Source organism: Heterocephalus glaber, unplaced genomic scaffold (assembly GCF_053883595.1).
Source record: "Heterocephalus glaber isolate CG9 unplaced genomic scaffold, H.glaber_assembly_v1.0 deba00001461, whole genome shotgun sequence".
NCBI classification, from domain to species: domain Eukaryota; kingdom Metazoa; phylum Chordata; class Mammalia; order Rodentia; family Bathyergidae; genus Heterocephalus; species Heterocephalus glaber.
In genome coordinates, this window is record NW_028258308.1 from 22,746,893 (window position 1) to 22,767,575 (window position 20,683).

At 32.4% G+C, this 20,683-nt stretch overlaps 1 long non-coding RNA gene across 1 annotated transcript in view; it reads right to left on the reverse strand.

The window, feature by feature from the left end:
- The window catches only part of LOC147826756 (uncharacterized), a 50,719-nt gene extending 34,429 nt beyond the window's left edge, over positions 1-16,290 (reverse strand). The window contains exons 1-2 of the long non-coding RNA XR_015453448.1: positions 15,772-16,290; positions 5,251-5,360 (exon numbers count right to left, since the gene is read on the reverse strand). This is a non-coding gene — a long non-coding RNA (uncharacterized LOC147826756). The remainder of the gene's footprint in view (positions 1-5,250; positions 5,361-15,771) is intronic.
- Between the last annotated feature and the right edge of the window lie 4,393 nt (positions 16,291-20,683).

Sequence of the window (20,683 nt, forward strand, 5' to 3'; positions counted from 1 at the left end):
ACCAAATATTTAGCAACTGCCTACACAATGCTTTTTACCTGTTGTAGTTTTTAGATGCACTTGTACATTAAACTTGGTTTCAGGATTCCCTTTGAATGCCAAAATCTGTGGACAATCAAATCCCTCATATAAAATAGTCTATTTCTATGGAACTTCCACAATTCTCCATATAGTTTGAATCACCTCTAGATTATATAGCACCAAATATGACATAAATGCTATGTAAATAGTTATGCTTTCTACTTTAGGGAAGAAGGGCAGAAAAGAATCTGTACATGTTCAGTGGAGTTTTTACAAAAATTTCTGTCTCCACTCATTTGAAGTCATGAATGTGGAGCAACAGAATCAGAGCCAACATGTATGAAAGACCAAATCTATTCTATTTAAGCTAACGTGTTCTTCAGCTGGGATGCTGTAATTGGATTAGCAAAGGATAAATTAACAAGAAAAAAATTGTATTACCTCGTGTATTCCCTAAACATCTGGGAGAAATTAAATTAGTATTCAAAGGAGTGGTTACAATTTGGGATCTATACATCTGCCTTAAGAGGAAAGAGGAAGAGAGAAAAAGGCCTCTTAGGAAAAACCAAAGGATTCCTTTGAAAGATAAAGAGCTCTTAGGAGACTAGATAGGAGGGAAAATACCTTACTAAAATGTCAGTCTGGGTGTAGTTAAAAGCTTTTCTCCAAGAAGACATTAGAGTTGCTCTAAAGGACAGGATGTCTAACCATTGAGTTATTTTTAAAGGTTCTGTTTTTAGGGCCTTAATGTATTTCATGAACTCAACTGCTTTCAGATTAAAATAATTCGTGTATTAAAGTTCAACATTTTCTGGTGGCATATCTTGCTCACCTTCAACTGAATTGTTTCATTATTTTAAATTGTTTCATTATTTTCTTTTATTATTTAAATTAGCAATTGTTTTCACAAATGTTAGTTTTGTTTTATTATCTACACCTCTTTCAGCTGTTCATATTACATGCTATTTCACTAGTCATTCTTTCCTTTCCTTCTCAGTGATTTTTATTGTTATATCAAAATATGGAGTCACCGGTAAAATTCACAAATAAGTAAAACACAAACTTTGTACCATAAAATTTTAGCCTATGTTTGCATTATTAGAAGTAAATATTACCAGTTCCTTGGTGAAAGTCACCAGTTATGGTATATAATTAGGGACATCCATAAATCACACAGATAGGCTTCACAGATAAATTATTTTGAAAGATCAAATTAAAACAAGCGATTTTATACATTTTAACTTTGATCTTGTCATTTTAGCAAAATACTGCACATTTATTACCATTAACACTGATTGATGACTATGAACTGGTGTGACAAGTTCCTGGGATCTATTTTCTTCTCAGAGAGTGACTGTCACATTACACATGGCATCATAGGAAACTGTGAGAACCTTGAATTTGGTCCATAGAACATATCAGCATTCAGCACTGGCATCTCTTTTGTCCCTTTCCAATCCTCATCCCCAGTCCTTCACACTGTAATGAGTAAGGTGCCACCCAGCCAGAACTACCGTAGGGGATTATAGCAACAACTATTTTTCCAGGCCCTGCAGTGCTCGTTAAACTTTAATGAACTCATGAAACTTTTATTGCTTTCTCTCCTATTTGACTGGTGTGAGAAATAACCACCACCACAATTTTTAAAACTTAAATGTAAAAAAAGGCAAAATAAAGCAGGAGAAATGTTCGCAAAGACAAACACCTCACAGTTCTTGAAGTTGTACCATTGAAACTGCAAATATTTATTCTCCCTTTCAGTGACATCTTGCAACACAAACACCCATAAACAGCCCCCTTAGAAAATAAATGATTTGTGCCTTATTAAGGGTACTGTCAGCTTTTAACAATAAGAAACTCTGATTCCACTCATCTTCTTGGTTACACATTTCAAAAAGCAAAAAAATTAATGATTGTTTTTTAGATTCTTTGGAATCTTTATTACAAATAAGTTGTCCTCAAATGAACATAGCTATGCTGTTAAGTTCAAGTTCACCAATCCTTTTCTTTTGCTTTCTCCTTTTTTTATTCTTTTCTTCTTTTTAATCTTAAGAATGTTCTGCACATCATTTTGGGGACAGTATCTCAATCCACTATATGTATTTAGTAAGCGAATTTTCTACTTTTAGCATAAAAATCTTTGTATGTCTCTTTTATTTAATCATTCCTTAATTTTCTTAAATTTATTCACAATAATTTTTCTCTGTGATTAACACGTTTCTTATCCCAGAGAAAAAAGCTTACTAAAAATAGGTCTAGTCAAAAGAGGTGATAGTTTAAAAGATGATCACATTCTGTCAGGTATCAGATAAGTATTGAAATATCAGATAAGTTTAGGCCATCCTTCATATAGAATCTGATCAATGTGCCATGTTTGAAGGGAAAAAAACCCACACAGCACAAACATAAAACATGTGCATGAAAGCCCTGGAAGACTAAGGGGGCTTGTTTGCCTGAAGGGTGAACACAGCTCATCAAAGTCCACTTGCTTTTCCATTTTATTAATAAACGCAAGTTAGATATTATTATAAGAGAAATGTTAAAGTAGATATAATTATAATATAACCCTGGGGATGAGTAAAAATCACAGGGCACCAATTACTGCCTTTAGGCATTATAATCTGGATAACTCAAACACTATTTTATTGGAGCACAAGTAGCAAACCCATAAAGTATTCTTAAACCTGCAGTATTCTAAATGTAGTTACAATGAGAGTAGACTTTTACACTCTATTGGTCTCTTTGTGTGGCCTTTTCTGATCATTGAAACACATTTGATGTTCTTAAACTATATCACTCTAAAATGATATTTACACACTAAAAAGATAAATTATACTGTTAATCTATCATTTTTAATATCTTTGTAATCTATCAATAGAAATTAACTGCAACACCACAAGATCTTGCAAAACCCAACATTATACTTATGAGCAAGAAGAATTCTAATGCTTGCTTGTGTCATGGGTTTTAATATTTCAGTTCTGCGTATTCTTAAACATTTCACTCTGCCTCATAAACCATAGCAGCTGAACCATGGTTGAAGAGTTAATGTGAAATTTCAACTAGTTATGAATACATTGTTACAGTGACTCAAAAGACCTTCTTGTCAAGCACAAATGATAATATGTTTTCTACTTTTAATTACCCCCCAAAATCAAAATATCTATTTCTTGGAAAATAGAAATATTAATATAATAAAATATATACTAGAGGTCATTTTCCCCACTGAATTATTTTGGATTTTCAAAGCAGGAACTAATTATGAAATTTATAAGAATTCTCCAATTAATATTACAATCAAGTAACTAAAATCTACATGTAAAACTTTGCCAAATAATTCTCACAGTAAGGAAGAATTTTGCTATATTTTCAACATTTTTAAATAGTAAGAGTGTGAAGTATGGCCCTACTTTCATGTTTCCAAAACAGTATTTTAAAGAATCCCAAGTCCATATTACGTACATGTCCTGATTCTACCAGTTCCGCTTGGCTTCCTTATATATGATAGGCCCTATAGCATCATTGCTTTCTGTCTGATGTTGTTCTTGGGTTATCAGATCAGCCACATACAGCTGCAACTATAGCTGCAGCTGCACACACGGATAGTGTACACCAACATTAAAAGCATGAAAAGTTTTTCACTTAGCATTTCCTCTAGGGCTATCATCCTACAAATTCTCTTCAATCATTAACAAAGTACCATTCATATTTTCTACAAAAGGTGACTGGAGCTATATTTATCGTGTACTATCTAACAATGTTCTTGTACTTCAGCATTATTACAATGACATAAATGAAAATTCAATCTTTTAGAGGGTTTGGGGGGAATAAAAAGAAAATCATATATTAAAGATCAAACCATGTTCATGTAGATAAAATTATATTAAGAAATTGTCTAGTATAAAATTCTGCTACTGAAAGTGGTGTTCATTGCTTCTGAAATTGGAAAATAAATAAATAGTATTAAACTCAGTTCTTCACACAAATATAAATAAATTAGCATTGTCCGCTAATTATGTTGAAAGTCAATTAATAATTCTGTTAAATGAATTGGATTGTCATATAAATGTCATTAAGATTTCAATAAAATGGACACAATCATGATAGTCACTATGTTTTTATATCTACAACTTCATATGCTTGCTATCATGTTAATAACATTATTCTGTGCTAAAACATTTTTCCTCAAAATTTTTTTTATTCAAATCTTTAAAAACTGTAAATAGTAAACTGTATGGGATTATATAACCTAATGATTGGCCAGCAACTTTTACAATGTCCTTCAACAGTCCATATGTGGCCTGACAGTAAAATTCCACGGTAGCACATTAAAGTTGGTCAGGCCTTTGTTACATAAATAAACACATTCTACATTTTTAGAAAGCTTTTTTTCTAAGTATATCCTGTTTATACTTTCTCATTGCCTTGCATTTGTTCAAACATTATTTCAACTTTAAAATATACTAGCATAACAAAATGGCACATAGTTAGAAAAGGATATTTGAAAAAAATATAAGAATAAGAAAGCCTTAGTCATAAAAGAAGAAAGATCTCCAACCAGGCACATTTTAAAACAAGAAATACATGACATATGAGAAATCATATCTACAAATGGATGTGATCTGGAAAAAATTAATGGTCTAATTTTTCTAGAATTATGACAACATTAACAAAAATGTATTTTGCCATTAATGAACTGACTAGTTACTCATAGGTAGAATAAGGGATAATAGTGATAATGAAATGACATTATTGAAGAGTTGTTAGGTGATATGGGACTATTTTACTTGCATCACTTTAATTGATTCACCAATAACTCTTTGAGACAGATATTATTCTTTTTTATCTAAATTTTATATAAAGATTTAAAAAGACAAAGTCATTTTTCCAAGGACACAGCAGTAGTGAGCTGAATGGTGAAACCAAGTTTCAAATCAAACTCTAATCTCACAGTAGGTAATTGTTAGCCTGTATCTTTGAAAACCACAGGCATGAAAATAAATATGTTATTAATATTGTAACAATTTAAAAAAATAGTCTTGGGCCGGGGATTTAGCTCAGTGGTTTCGCCGCCTGCTATGCAAGCGCAAGGACCCGAGTTCGATCCCAGGTACAAAAAAAAAAAAAAAAGTCTTAATGGTACCTATATTCTCTCAATATTATATTAAAATAATCTATGGAAACTAAGAGTGTAAAGAACTGAAATATAGACAGTTTGATGGCACATACCTGTAATCTCAGAACTCAGGAGAATGAGGCGAGGGTATCACCTGGAATTCAGAGCCAGCCCAAGCTACCTAGTGATTTCAAGGCCAATTTGAAATACATAGCAAGACTGCCTGAAAAAACAAAAACCAAAAAGGAGGTAAAATATAATCAAAATTTGTTTGAATTTTCATATTTTTATGTAAAGTTTTTTTGGAACAATATTTTAAAATTGAGAATATCAGGCCATTCTATTTTGGTAGTGATTCTTCCCCCCGAAGGAAGCATTTTGTCAGAAGATAAGTTAGGAGGCATATTGCTTATGAGTAAATACAGAATGATAGATTTAATGGTCTGCACAGGTTTCTTGTTTCTTTTTCTTTCTTGTTTGTGTGTATGTGCATTTTTTAATATGATAAAAATTTCCAGAGAGTGAAAATATAGAGGCAACACAAAATTGGTAGAAATATTTGTATCATTTTATAACTTATAAGTGACTAAAGTAGCGTGGAAAAATAAATTTATAATTATGATCCTTGCCCTTGGACTAACTTCAAGGTCAAAACCAGTAAGGTAAAATATAACCAATCACAGGCAGGTGTCTGTCGAGGGAAAATGGGATTTCTGGGATAATGGAAATCAGAGGAGAGAAAAAAAGTTCTAGAGTCAGCCATATTCAGACTATGGGAAATTCTTCTAAAATAGCTCAGATTTATTAATAAAAAATAATTAAAGCCAGAAGTGGTGTCCCACACCTGCAATCCAACCACTCTGGATGATTGGGGGAGGAAGTTCACAAATTCAATCCTAGTCTGGACAACTGAGCAACTTAACAGGACCCTATCTCAAAGTTTGAAGAAAAGGAGTTGGAGGCTGGGGGTGTAGCTCAGTGTAAAAACCCTGGGTTCAATACCCAGTACAAAAATTTTTTTTTTAATGTAGAAAGTAAGGAGATGTTAAAAATTAACAACAGGATAAAATACAACATGTATGCCTATTTAGATCTCAGATAGGTTTTCAAAACACATTTATAAGAAAATTAAAAATTTGCACACTGATTAGATATAAAGGGTCATTTATAACTTATTTTTATGTGTGAAATGATATTTTAGTTGTGCAAAAACAATCACTGTCTTTTAGATAAAGTGCTGAAATATTTACCAAAGTAATGATATTTCTGAGATTTACATCAATGTAATACAGGAGTGGCAAAAAACAGTGGAAAAAATATGATTGGCTATGGGTATTATGGCACATAAAGTTTTATTATATTATACACAGTCTACTAGCATACATATTTAAATTTTCTATAATTAAAAAAAACTTTAAGAAAGCATTAGGCTGCTTAAAAACACACTTCTAAAAGAAAAAAGAAAACAATAAAAAAGAAAGCCTCTATCTGCCCATAGGCATAAAATTTTTATTAATATGTCCAGCTACTTACGTATCTACACCAAAGTCAAAAGTTTGAATTCTAGGTTAAATATGCATACATATTTGCATGTATGCAAATATATGTACTCTACATGTATCTGTAAATGTGGATATGTACATATGAAACATATTCTACCTATAAAATATTAATTATTGATTCCTATAGAGATGTGCTTTATTCTATTTATTTTACCTTTCTCCAAGAACAATTGATAATAAGAGCATACATACTTATCATTTAATGGATAAGATGGTAGATGGAAGAACTTCCACTGCCACATCAGGTAGTATCTCAAAGATTTTCTAAAGTCTTCACAAATGAGAACATTGTTGTCATCCTATTTGTCAAGTTTCATACAGTTATGGGATGTCTGAGGTCAAATTTTTATTCTAAGAAAGTTACATGCAGAAAAGATTCAGTTGTCTTAAAAGTGTCTCAAGACAATGACTTCTGCTTTTTAAATATTTTACCACATATGTGTTGCCTCAGATCATAAATCTTTGACTTTTTAAAAAAGAGAAATGGTTAAGAAAGGAGTGATTGGCTATTGTAAATTATATAGTTAATGAATTCTCTAATCATAACATTTTTTGAAAATGAAATACTCAAATTCTCATAATCTTCTATAGAAACTGAACTATATAATACTGATTTCTTTGCAAATATATTTTAACCTCTGTGTACATTAAAATTCTTTGAACCATATGGTGCATCATTGTCTTAAAAACCAATTAAATATTATATAAAAACATAGTTAAAACATAAGAAAAAAACAGAACATGAAAGACAATGGAAAATTTATATCCTGAGTATGCAAGGGCTGTTGGTAAGAAATGTACTATAAGATAGCTAAGTATTCTAGGAATTATCTTTCTCCTGTCAGAAACGCAAGGAAGCATGAAATAAAAGAAATCATTGCACAATCTGAAAAAATAGATGGTCAAAATTATTCACAAATAACATATAATATTAGAATTTTCAGTAAGAGATATGCAAATCTACTTTCCCCATCTCCTTCCAAATTCTGAGGAAAGCATTACTATAAAACTAACAGCAATAAGGATTAAAATGAAATAGGTCAACCTCACCCTAGCCAACACAAGGTCTAGGTACAAATAAAAAGTAATATTAGAATAGATCACAGAAATAATTTTCAACTAGAAGAAGAAAACTGTAAAGGATTCACTGAACAAAAGAAAAATGTGTTGATAACTCACTGCAGTTGTCAAATAAAAGAAAACATGGATGCTTCAAAAAAAAATAGAGGATATGAAAAAAAAATGATTCTCTGGTACCCAAAAGATTTTCACACCACCCAATAAGCTGATTTGAAGGCAAAGAACACTAGAGGTCAAAAGTTAGCCTTTCTCAACATTTTTGTCCTGTCCCTACCAATAAATACAAATAATTAGTTAATATCTTCATATCCTTCCACAGAGCTGGAAAAAGATATAATAAAAACAAAGAAAACAAAACACTGAAGCAAAACACAAAACAACACTACCCAGAATGAAGAAAAGATAATTATAGAAATACATAAATATCATCAAACATGAAACACTAATCTTAAAATCATATGGGTACTTCATAAAATGAAAACAGAGTAGCATACATTGTACAAAAATCAGAAAATATGAAAAAGTTGTTGAAATTACCCGGATAAAAATTTCAACACAAAAAAGGGAAAATAGAGTTTAAGAATTCTCTAAGAAATTTGAAGAAAAAGATGCAAGTGGGAAAACAAATTAAAATCCCAGTATCAAGTTTAAAATTGGTTTGGGGAATGGAAATTTATTTCTAAATCATCTCTATGTAGTTGATAATCAAAGCAATGGCCAGAGGTGAGATTGTTTATAGAGATAATGATCTGAAAAGAGAAAAGAGCCCCAAACAAAACTTCCTAGAATTTCAAGGTATAGTATATTGGCCTAGTGAAGAAAATGAACTTGGAAAGCACACAGAAAAGGTATAGCTGGGAAGGTCAGAGAGAAAGCAGGAGATAGAGACATTTCCCAAGCCAAGGAAAGAGTCTTCAACAGTAGAAAATGTTAGCTAGTCTCAATGACTCACACTTATAATGGCAACTGTTCAGAAGGCTGAGGCTGAAGGATGCCAATTTTGAGGCCAGCCTGAGTAGCATAATAAGAACCCATCTCAAAATATTTGTAAAATGAAAAAGGAGGACAGGTGTAGCTCAGTTGCATAATGCTTGTCTATCATGTGCAAGGCCCCAGATTCAATTCCTAGCACCAAAAATAAACAAACAAATAAATAAAGTATTGAAGAGAAATCAAGGAAGAAAAGAACAGAACACAATTTGAGTGGAGGTATGGTTGACATTAGCAAAAGCTGTTTAGGTGATTGTTGAAAGTAAATGTCAGATCTTAAGGTATGGACAGTAAGCAGAAATATGTGGAAAATGCCATAGGAGGAGAAAACTCAACACATTAATGTGATTTTTTTTAAAAAAAAATCTGTTTTTTTATCAATCCCATAACCTAGACAGTTCTTAAAGTGAAACACAAAAAGTATGCTCAATATAATCAAGAATATTGCAACACAAATTATTTATTGGGGGTTATAAATTTTTGGGTGTAAAGATTAAAGTTTTCTTTGTTCTAAACTTATCCTGTATCTAAATACTTTTCCTGCTGTCAGATTACACAATTATGCAAGTAATTCAGCATGGAGCTTCTTGCTATGTGACCAACAGGTTGCCTCCAGTTCCAACTACATGTTGTGATTTGCACAGAATACACAGTGGGAACATGGGTGGGGCCACCACCAAGGCTCCCCTTAACTTCACCTTCTCTCTCTGCTCTTTTCTGCACAACTGAATAGTACTGTTCATTCTACAAATATAATGGCAGTACAACATTCAAGTGAGGCAGGATCACCATTCTCCAATTTAGAAAGAAGAAGGGTAAAATGGTGATGACATTCCAAATATTTCCTTCCACCAGCTCTTCACTTCAACTCAAAGTAAGTTGAAGAGAGGAAACAGCTTCTCTTGGAGATTGAATGTTACTTCTCTAACCCTTAAACATCTTCTTATTCAGATTTTTACTGTTAAGGAGTCAGGATTATTATACTAGATGGCTAATTCTGACTGGGACATTTCAGCAAGCTCAGAAGAGAGGAGATGGCTTCACCCAATGGTAGTTCTCAAAATCAAACATATATTTTGTTTTGAACTGTACATTTTAGATGCCAATGTTATTACTTGGCATTAGATTTACCTTGTCATCCTTTCATCCTCCATAATCATTGTGGAGTACAACTTCAGCACATACTCAAAGCCAGGGCTTCTGAGGACACTTAAGATCACAACTCTGCTCTCAAGGACATGCACGTAACAGGCCACAGTTATTTAAGAATGACTTAACACATTTAACCACACATATGCAACATGGACAAGGTCGTACAGCAGGTATTTTGTGTCACCATGTCTCAATAAACTGATAAGACACTATAACTGCTGTGAACTAAGAGCACTAACCTTTTAGTAGCTGGATTTACTATGTAGCTGTTTTGCTGAAGGATTAAAGACATGCAGCTCTTGAGCTCTAGGGCTCTGGCTCCAACTCTCATGCTCTGATGCTGCCCTGATGCTGATTATTTACTCTCTATGTCTTGTTCTTATTGGGAAATTAATTACCTTACCCACAAAGGGCTATATGGACTAAACTGATTCCTCTCCAGGTGCCTACTGGGGAGGTTTGGACACATTTGCAGAAAACAGTCAGGGAACAGACAGATACCACACGTGTGTCGGAAATATGGTAATCATTTTTATAGATTATAGTACTGTTTAAAAATTATACATAAAATAATTTTTAATTTCTTAAATTGATAATAGGGTTCAGTAAACTCATTACAAAGTGAGCATAGGGAAAGAATACCCCACTATTAAGTTAAAGTAAATTGGGTAGCATCAAATTTAGCTAAAGACTATGCCAATTCATTTTTAAAATTCTAAACTTCTATAGAATATAGCAAGAGTCTTAAAGTGGTAATATCCCTTTATCAACTGAATCCACTTCAGAGAATCCATACTTAAAAAGTACTTTTAAAACTATGCAAGAATACCCATTCTAAAATTATTATTTAAGGCTTATCTTTTGTAAAAATGAGAATGACAATATGGGGATAAAGAAAAATGTGGTATTTTTTAAAACAAACTATTCTACTGACATCAGATTATATATATATATATATATATCACAATATAGGAAAATCTCATTACCCAGTGTTAAAGAAAAAGCAAAAATATATTTGTATAAAAACCCAACCACATCTCACATCTTTCTGTTTCAAGAAACTAGAGACCAAATGCATGTCAAATACCCAATACACCCCAAAGTTTTAGTCATAATGTTATACAGGACACGCTTAAAGGTTATAAAACTAGGAGTTCAGACTGAAAGTGACAGAAATCTTAAACTTTGGATTTATGATTTTATTTTTTATTTATCACTTTTGTTTAGAAGTAAACAGCAAGACTGCAAGAACTGCCTGAAATTTCATTTAGAGGAAGGCAAATGAAGTATGCAAAAGAGGCAAATTTAACAGGAATTACTGAAATGTAAATAATTTTTTTCTACCCTACTGAATTCCAGTTTTTTTAATCTACCACTTACATGCATATAAATTAAAAATTGAATGTGATTGTGAAAAATATTGAGTATATTTAAACAAGATATATTCCTCCCTCATAATTTTCCTCCCTCATAATTTTTTGTATATTGTTTATATGCAAAACAATATTAATTCTAAAATTTAAAAGGTCATTAAAAATATATTAAGCAGAAAAGTAGAAAAGTAATTCCATATCCATAATCTAGATCAACCTCTGTTTTAGCCAACTTTTCATAGCTGTGACAAAATACCTAAGAAAATTAATTTAAAGGAGGAAAAGTTTATGTTAGCTTAGGCTTTGGGTGGTTTCAGTCCATTGTCAGCTGGCTACATTGTTTCTGGGCCTATGGGAGGCAAAAGGTCATGGCAGAGCAGCCTGGGAGAGAAAAATCTCCTCACCTCTCAGCAACTACAAATCAAAGAGCGAGGGGCCATACAAGGCAGTCTTCTTCCACTTTTGTCCCATGGGGCACCTTGTCTATTGACAGAGTGTTGTCCATTTTCCAGAAAGTTCTCCCCCTACTACATTCTCCCACATACCAATTGTATCCAGAAATACTCTGACAGTCATACCCAGAAGTGCACTTTACTAACCTCCTATACATTTCCCAGTTGAGTCAAGTTGACAATTGACATTAACCACCAGAACTTCCAATATTAGAGCCACCATCCTCTAGTCAATTATTAGTTCTAGGATTTAGCCAGTTTAAACATTGTTTAGATTCCAAATCAACAACCTCATTTTTCTTGCATCCTGTGACACTTTTAGTACTTATTTTGGCTAAAAGAATATTGAAAGATATTTTTCACATAAATGAAATAAATTAGGCAAACACAAAGTACAAAGAGAGAGTGGTGCATACATTAGGTATTCAACAAATGCTGCTTGAGACAAGAAAAAAATTTCATTTTTGAGGATTGTTGCTTGTCTTTAGAATAAAAATGAAACTGTTTCTAAAATGACTAAGGTATGCTAAACAACTCTCAATCATATTACTAATTAGAGCTAGATGACTGATATATGTTGAATATTCATTCCATAAACACAGCAACACATGACAGCCCCACAGTTCTTTGGAACCATTGCAAAAGGCCCCCTTGATTGCAATCTCTAATTGAAAGAGGGGGAGGATTCTGGCTTTATTGTTCATCCTTGTCTATACATATTTTGCTTCTAACAAAATGCACCAATTACATTCCTATATTATTCGTTTCCTACAGTAGACTCTGTGTCCTCAATAGCTGTTGACATCAGCCTTGAGTTTGTTAATTGTGCTATAAATTTGGCCAGATATATAATGGAAAAAGGGAAGTCATTTGCAGTTTCAATTCAGTTTTCATGCACCAGGCTCTTTTCTTCAACTCTTAAAGTGCTCTACTTGTCAGCAGTATAAGTAATTAAAAGGTTCAGTGGTTAAATATTGCTACAAGTAGTTCAAAAATAAATTGTCATTTTTAAAAGACAGAACAACAAATGCAGATAGGTAATAAATGCATGATACATGGACTGATCTAGAACTAGAGAAATGCTGACACCTTTCTCCACCAAAAGAAGACAAACGACTGAATTTAAAAGTAGAAGAAGCCCATAAAGGAACAAGTTATAATAGAGAGGCACATTATGGTATTCAATGGCAGGCACCTTATGAGACAAAAAATGAATACAAACATTACATTTGTAAACTAAATTCTGGGTTATTGTCTCATTTCTCAAGGTCTTAGATTACAGAAGAGAAACATTTAAATGAGCAATTTAAATCAACCGAATCTTTTTGAGATTGTCCGTTTATTCAAAGCATTAAATTTAATTGGTGCTTTAAGATAGATTACTTTCTCCTTTCCATCTTGATTGTCTTAGCTATAGCCACTGCCTTCCTGCTGATTTCTTTCATTAGACTCCTTAAGTTTCATAATCGAGGTTAATGTGTATTTCCATTATTACCACTGGGCTTATTAATTTGCGAGAACTCTCAATCACCACTAAAATCACCAAAAGAAGATAGAAATATATGTGATAAGTATAGAATCTTATTTATTTTTAAAGAGAAATTCATATCAAAATATTAATTCCCCTCTGTAGAAAAATAATCCAAAGTCTTTGTTATGATATGGTGTTAAACATCATTATATTAGTTCAGGGTGTGGTTTTTTTGGTATTTTTTAATACTTAACATGAAAAAAGCAAGTGCCAAAATAATGGTCACTTGTACTTATAAGCATTTGATTTTCTCTTTTCTTGGCTTTCTATCAGCACTGAACAAAATAGAAGGTAAAGATTTTCATGGAGCAGGAAGGGAAATGCCAGCTGCACTCTAGCTTGCTCCAGCTGTCCTTGACATTGAGTTCCCTGGAGAAACATATTCTTTTTAATCCATTTTTCTTTCTTATGTGGGACTACTCTGTTCCACTGCTTCCTAATTAATCCTAACAGTGGTTTTATGTTGTTCCTATTTTACAGATGAGAACACTGATTTTAGAAACTTGGAATTATTTATCTCAGAGATTCATTCATATAGTAAGTACTGGAATGGAGCTTCTATTAGTCTCCAGCTCCCTGATTGTAACAATTAAATGAGTTTAGCCTTTTTAAATTTAACCTTTGTAAATGATGTTGTACCTTGTGGGTTGTTCTGCTAAAGTGAAGAAAGGGAAACAATAACAATGTTTTGGAATGTCATGAAACCATATTTTCTCATTGCACTGATGACAGAACACCCATGTCAGAATAATCTGAGGGTTGATTAGAAGGAAAATTGTTGAACCATATCCTAGACCTTTTAATTAGAAACTTTATAAATGGAGCCTAGAAATTTCAACTTTTAACAATTTTCTTGCTGAATTTTTGAACACATTAATTTTGTAAAATGTCATATAACCTGGTAAGTTTTATTTATGTCACATTAAATGAGTCTATGGAAGATTATATGGAAATACTTAAAATATCATTGGTTATAGAAATGATGAAGAAAGTAAATAATTTACATATTTCAATAACCAATTATTTAGATTTTTATGACATTCTAAATCAGATACTTAGGAAATGACCATCGTTATTCCTTACTCTATATATGTAGCTTTGTAATGTAAACATTTGTTAAAACATAGAGGAAACAGTATAATGGCCAACACTTTCCTACATTTTTAGGGTCCCCTTGATTAGTTCTCATGCATACAGAGGTATGAGTCAGAAACCTCTGTCAATATTGTTCTTAGAGCCATTCAAAACCAATCACAATACAATGTTTTTAATGATCCAAGGAGCACAGAGACAGAAGCAACCTGAAATCTGAAAACTTGGTTAATAACAAATGACCAATATATAGTAGAGCAACTAACTTATTAAAAATAATAATAATGCAAGCACGAAGCTAGAATTGAGAGTAAAGTTTGAATGTACATTGAAATGTATCCTTCAGCATCAATGTTTTACCAAGTTTTGGTCAAAGGTTGACATATAATGTGTCATACATCTCTTCTCCCTCAACCACTTCCCTGTCTCCCTTCTCTTCACAATTTTGCCTGTTTTTCCAACTCACATGCTGCAAAATGAATTCAATATGTTTAGTTGCCCTACTTAAAGAAGAAAAATTGTGCCTTAGTAAATCCATGAGATAGAATTGTACCTATACTATTTTATATATCTATAAATCAGTCACTTTTTAGCTAAAATAGCCTCCTCTAATAAGGTTAAATATTTCAAATTCATAGGCTGCTCTACAGAAAGAATGCAAGGTACATTATTCACTGTGGGTTTGCATGATATATTAATTATCACATAAGTAGATCATTAAAGCTCTAAAGGTATTCAAATTGAAGCAGAGTTTTTTGGTGTAGTTGTAAAAATTGTCAGAAAATGACAATGAAAGCACTGAGTTTCGACATGGGCTTGTGTTTCATATTCTAACATTCATTTTTGAAATAATGACTCCTGCTTTATGTCTGTAAAGATCACGAAAGAAAAAAAGCATGATGTAATGTGTTCGATCACATCAATGTTGAAAAGACATTTAGTCTTCATAAAAATGTGCTTTAGATGTCAGAAGAATACAATAGCAGAGTACTTCATGGTTTGCCTCAAAGAAATTCCTGGCATGTTTTACCCTTCATTGTACTGATTATAACCATCAACTACACACAGGCTTGGAGTTTGACACCATCATAAATATCAAATAACTCATCTATTAGACAAAAACCAAAAATTCAAGGAGTCATTATTACTTTATTTAGAAAATCAGTCTAAAGGAAGACTATGTGTTCCGGTTTTTTTTTAAAACACACAAACTTAAGTACTTGAGGTCTTCACATGCAAAAGGAAAAAACAGTTATTGCTATTTTACACACGAGAAAATTAAAAGTCAAATTATGGAAGCTTTCTTGAGGTACAAATAAAAACATGTCCTGTATCTCAGTTCTATCAATACAGCACCCATTTTTCAGATGGAATGCAAACAGCATAAATCAAATATACTGACCTTCTTTCCATGGTTTGGGGGATGGAAAGGACTGCTCCTGTTAGGACAAAAAATAAATGAGTGAAAGTTGGGTCAGTGACTTTTTTCATTCTGCATGTAGCCAAATATTTTCTGGTTTCCTTTGAATTGTGCAGTTGGCTTCTGTTCCCACAGCTTTTGCATTGGTGTAGTGGCCTCCCCTGAGAGCAGTGCCTGCCATTCCTCTGGGCTGTCTTCACATTCATGACATCTCAGTAGAGGAGGGATTTAGGACACAATTACTAATTGAAGGGTGACACTCTTTAGAGAAAATTTATTAACCAAAGGATTTCCTATAATTAACAAAACTATTTTCACATACTTCAGCTTCGCAAATGAGTCTAAAACTTAGTCAACAATGTATAAGGATACAACATTAGGGTGAAGTTTGTCAAATTGAATTCTTTCTATATTTGTTCTTAACAATATATAATTATTTAGCCAAATAAACTTCCAAAATGCATAAAAACTGACAATAATAAAAGCATGCAGTAGCATTCATTACCTTGTTCTAACCATCCTACATGTATGTGCTAATTCATAAATTGTATTTATAATTACAAATTATATTATAAGTATGTATAATATAATTACATTATGTCATGTATGTAATTCTGCAAATAAGTTTGTTGATAATATAAATTATACTTATATAATTATAAATTAATCTTTTCAATAGTTTTGTGAAGAAATTACTATGTCATTATTGTTATTCAGATGAGAAACTATGGAACAGGGAAATCAAATAGAATAATAGGAAATTCTGTATTTATCTTATATAATTTTTTCATCTTCAATTAGCTTCCATCTCTATCTGTGTCTACCACCTGACTCCATAGATGTAAATAGGGTTGATATAAAAGATGGACACACCTAGAACTCATGCATGCATATTGTTAAATATGGTTGATATGAACCCTCATTTTATGCTTTTTTGTATCGTGGATGCTTTCCCGGTATTTTAAGGTAATTAAAAAATAGCTCTGTTGTAGCAGATATCATTATTACATGCATAAATCTCATGACTATCTGACCAGTTTGTGATTTTCAAAAGGCAGAGATCAATCTAGGCATCCTATAATTTCCAAAGTCTCTAAATGTGTTTTGTATATAGCTGGTGCTTAAATGAAATTGAATGAATGCCTGCATGAATGCAAGAACTCAGTGACACTGAGTAGCTTATTAGCTTTTGTGACTCTATTTCCTCATCTGAAACAGAGAAGAAAATTAATACAACATCACAAAATATACAAAACAGTTGTGAAAATCAAATAGATTTAAAAACTATAAAATATGTTAGGACACTCTAGAATGTTAAATATAGATTCTGACAATATCTGTAAGCACTAAAATGGCTACTTTTGCTGCTTCATCCACTTTTATAGTTTCTTTTTGCAAAAATGATTTCTCAGTGCAATTCTCATCCATTCCAAGTATTACTGAACCACCCCAATCCCAATATCTAGTTTGACATTAACAAAATAAACACAGCAATTCTCTGTGCTTAACCAACAAAGCAGATGGTGATGAATCAATGTGCCCTATAGACTGAACCCAACTGCAGTCAGTTGATGATTTCAGTTATCTAAAAATTGAATAAGACCACCATATTGGACTTGTTCCTACAGTTGAATTCATTTATGATGGTTCTACCACAACTTCTGTGCTACAGTGATTATATGTGTCTATAAAAAAGTCATATAATCAATCTATGCTCCTTAACAGTATGAAATTTGTTTTCAAAATAATAACTGTAATCAGGGATTTACCTCAGTGACACCACGCTTGCCTAGGAAGTGCAAGGTCCTGAGTTCCATCCCTGATACCACAGAAAAAAAAAAAAAAAAAAAGATTTCAAAATAACAACTGTTGCTAAGTTTCTAAAAGGCTTCATACTAAGTAAGTTAAGTTTAATTATTCCAAATAGGTACAACCCAAGTCTGACGAACCATTTATATGTCAATATTCTGCTTCTCATATATTCTATTCACTTTATGGTATCATGGTGACTTTTATTTTCTGCCAGACTTTCCTTGTGTCCAAATAATATGCCTTTTCCTTCTTACAAATATTATTCAGAAATTGTATTATAACAGGCTATATGGCTCTTTGTCTCTGGACACATAAATTATCTGCACTTCAAACACTAAGAATAATTTTGGTCCAGATTATATACACACATCAATTTTGTTTTAAACCCAAATACATTCTGCTCTACTTTTGTTACCTCCATTTCCAAATTACTAGACTCCATATTCATGCTGTGGTTCCATTATTCCCAGCAACAATCTCTTCAAAGCAAAATATTCTGATAGAAGATTTCTATATATTCTACTGACCTTGGAAAATGTTTCCACTCTTCCACCAATCTTTTACTATTGGAATCATGTTGATCATTTTATCCTGTTTCTTCTACTTAACACATGCTTCAAATGAACCTCAACTTTCACTTTAATTATGCCTTCCCAATCTTAACTGTCCTTCTATGGAAAGGTTACATTGTTTTATCTTTACCTGGTCATGCATGTTCACATGTTGCCAGCACCAGAATATTTGTGGCTTGAATTGATTTTAAATGCAAATTTTCATTGTTTTTATTAAAAGTAATATAACTTGCAAACCAATGTAGGCTAGGGAGACAGCTGGTATTCATTGTGGTAGTTTTCTTTCTTCTAATGTTCCTGGTTTCTAGATGTTGGCTTGAAATTCTGAATTTGAAAATTTTGTCTGCTTGGAATTCTCAGAGTTCTTCAGGTTTCTATTATTATATTTTAGAAACATGTATATATTAAATAGCATATTTTGTTCTAGAACTGTGGGATTATAAAGATGTTTATGACATTCCTTTTTTCTTTGAATGGTGAAAATTTATCAGGGTCAGGGCAGAAGCAAAATTTGAAGCCTTATCTTCTCACTGTTCAATGTCTTATCCAAGTTCCTCTAGCATGTTAATCACACCCCACTTGCTGTCTCTAAAATGTAGTTCAACATAGTCACATAAGTCATTTTGTTATCTTTTCCATATCCTTTTTCAAATATCACATTCTAAGTGAGATATTTTCCGATCAAATCCTCACAATCCATGTCCTGCTCTCCTATCCCAGCTTTCCCTATCATCCTCCACTCTTGTATTTTTCTCCAATTGTACTGATCACCTTTCAAAACACTATATACCTGTATTTTGCTAATTTGTTTGTTATCTCTCTTCTCCTACTAGAATGGAAGTTTCTTGAATGCAGGGGTGTTTCTTACTTTTTATTTTTTTGCTGTGTCTCTGGGATCTATAACAGGCTGGAACTTAGTGATACAAACAAAGGTTTTATTGAAAAAAATGAATGAATTTACAGAAAATGTATGAGATTCTAAAGGAAATATTTTCAGTTAAGGAGATCGGGAAAATTTAAGGAGGAAATTGCATTTAAGTTGATAAGTTTTAAACATTCATAATTACAATAGGATTAATATGGAAGGCAGATGACACTCACACTGTCAGAGAGCTTCCAGTAAACAATGAACCACATCCAGCCATTTGTGCCCCTAAACCATGAGGAGCATTTTTGGTGCTTCTGTGCAATTGTATTCCCTATCGGCAGCAGAGGCAAAAACACATTAGTTGAAAATTACATTTAATAACAATAGTTTTTCGCAAAAATCAATACTTTTCAGTTCTAACAAAGTGCATCTATGCACATTCAATAATGAAGAAATAATTCGAACTTAGGGTCCAGAAAAGGAGAAGGAAAACTCTGTAAGGATGTGAAATATGTCAATATCACTTGCACTGATTAATTCAGTCAGACCTGGCCATATAGTTGTCGGTAAATTAAAATTATTTGTAGAACCCATGGGAGAAACTTCAAAGTTTTTACTGCTTTGTTGAAAATTCCTACATGGCAGCTTACCATCTGTCTACAAACTTGGCTTTTTCCAGGGAAGAGCCTCTATTCTGGAGTCTATAATAGATTTTCAATGGTAAACATTGAAGCTGTGACTGTGTAAAAATCTAGGAACTCTCTTTAGTTATGAAAGATTTATCCCTTCACTACATCATAAAATATTAACATGTAGATATTAAGAGTAGAAGAAGTAAGTGAACCTTATGACTGAAAACAAACATTGCACATGAAACTTTTTGGCAAAAGTGTATACTAAGTATTTTTTCAGACTTAACTACTTGCCTCTGAAAAAATTAATAAAACAAATGGGAGAGTTGAAGCTCAGTCATGTGAAACTCAAAGGAAGTTCGAGATCCAAGATATTTCTGAAGCAATTCCATTGACCTTTTGTAATTATTCCCAAGGAACTGCTTCTGAACAGAATGACATTAAAGACAATGTGAAACAAACACTGCATGAAAAAATTCAAAGTGCTCAGCATTATCTGCTTTTACATTCCCAAAAGAAAGAACTGATGATAACTAGGGTGATCCAAAATACATGACGTCAGTTATCAGCTATTGAAAGAAACATTAGAGAAAAAATAAAAAGAAGTACTTACTTACTTAAATGAAATTTCTACCATATGCCATGTGCAAGCAAGCCCTGATTTTAATGTCTAGCTGTAACAAGTTATAACATATTTAACGCACTATTAGGATTGTTGATAGAACCATTTGGTTCATATATACTTGAATCTTAATTGACTTTCAGGCTGGTTATTAGATTGACTATGCCTGGCTGAAATGTTTTCTATGCAAAGCCAATACTGATTACACTCCTTGCTTAGAGCACATTCTTCTAAGGTAAATATTCCAGGGTGGATTAAGCTCCTAAAAAATATTACATCTTCACCATATTCAGATAGACAGATGAACAGAAGTTAAATAGTATACTGATAAAGTGTTTGTTAACAATATTCATAGATGGTACTTTCTTCTCAATCATATCTATTCTAT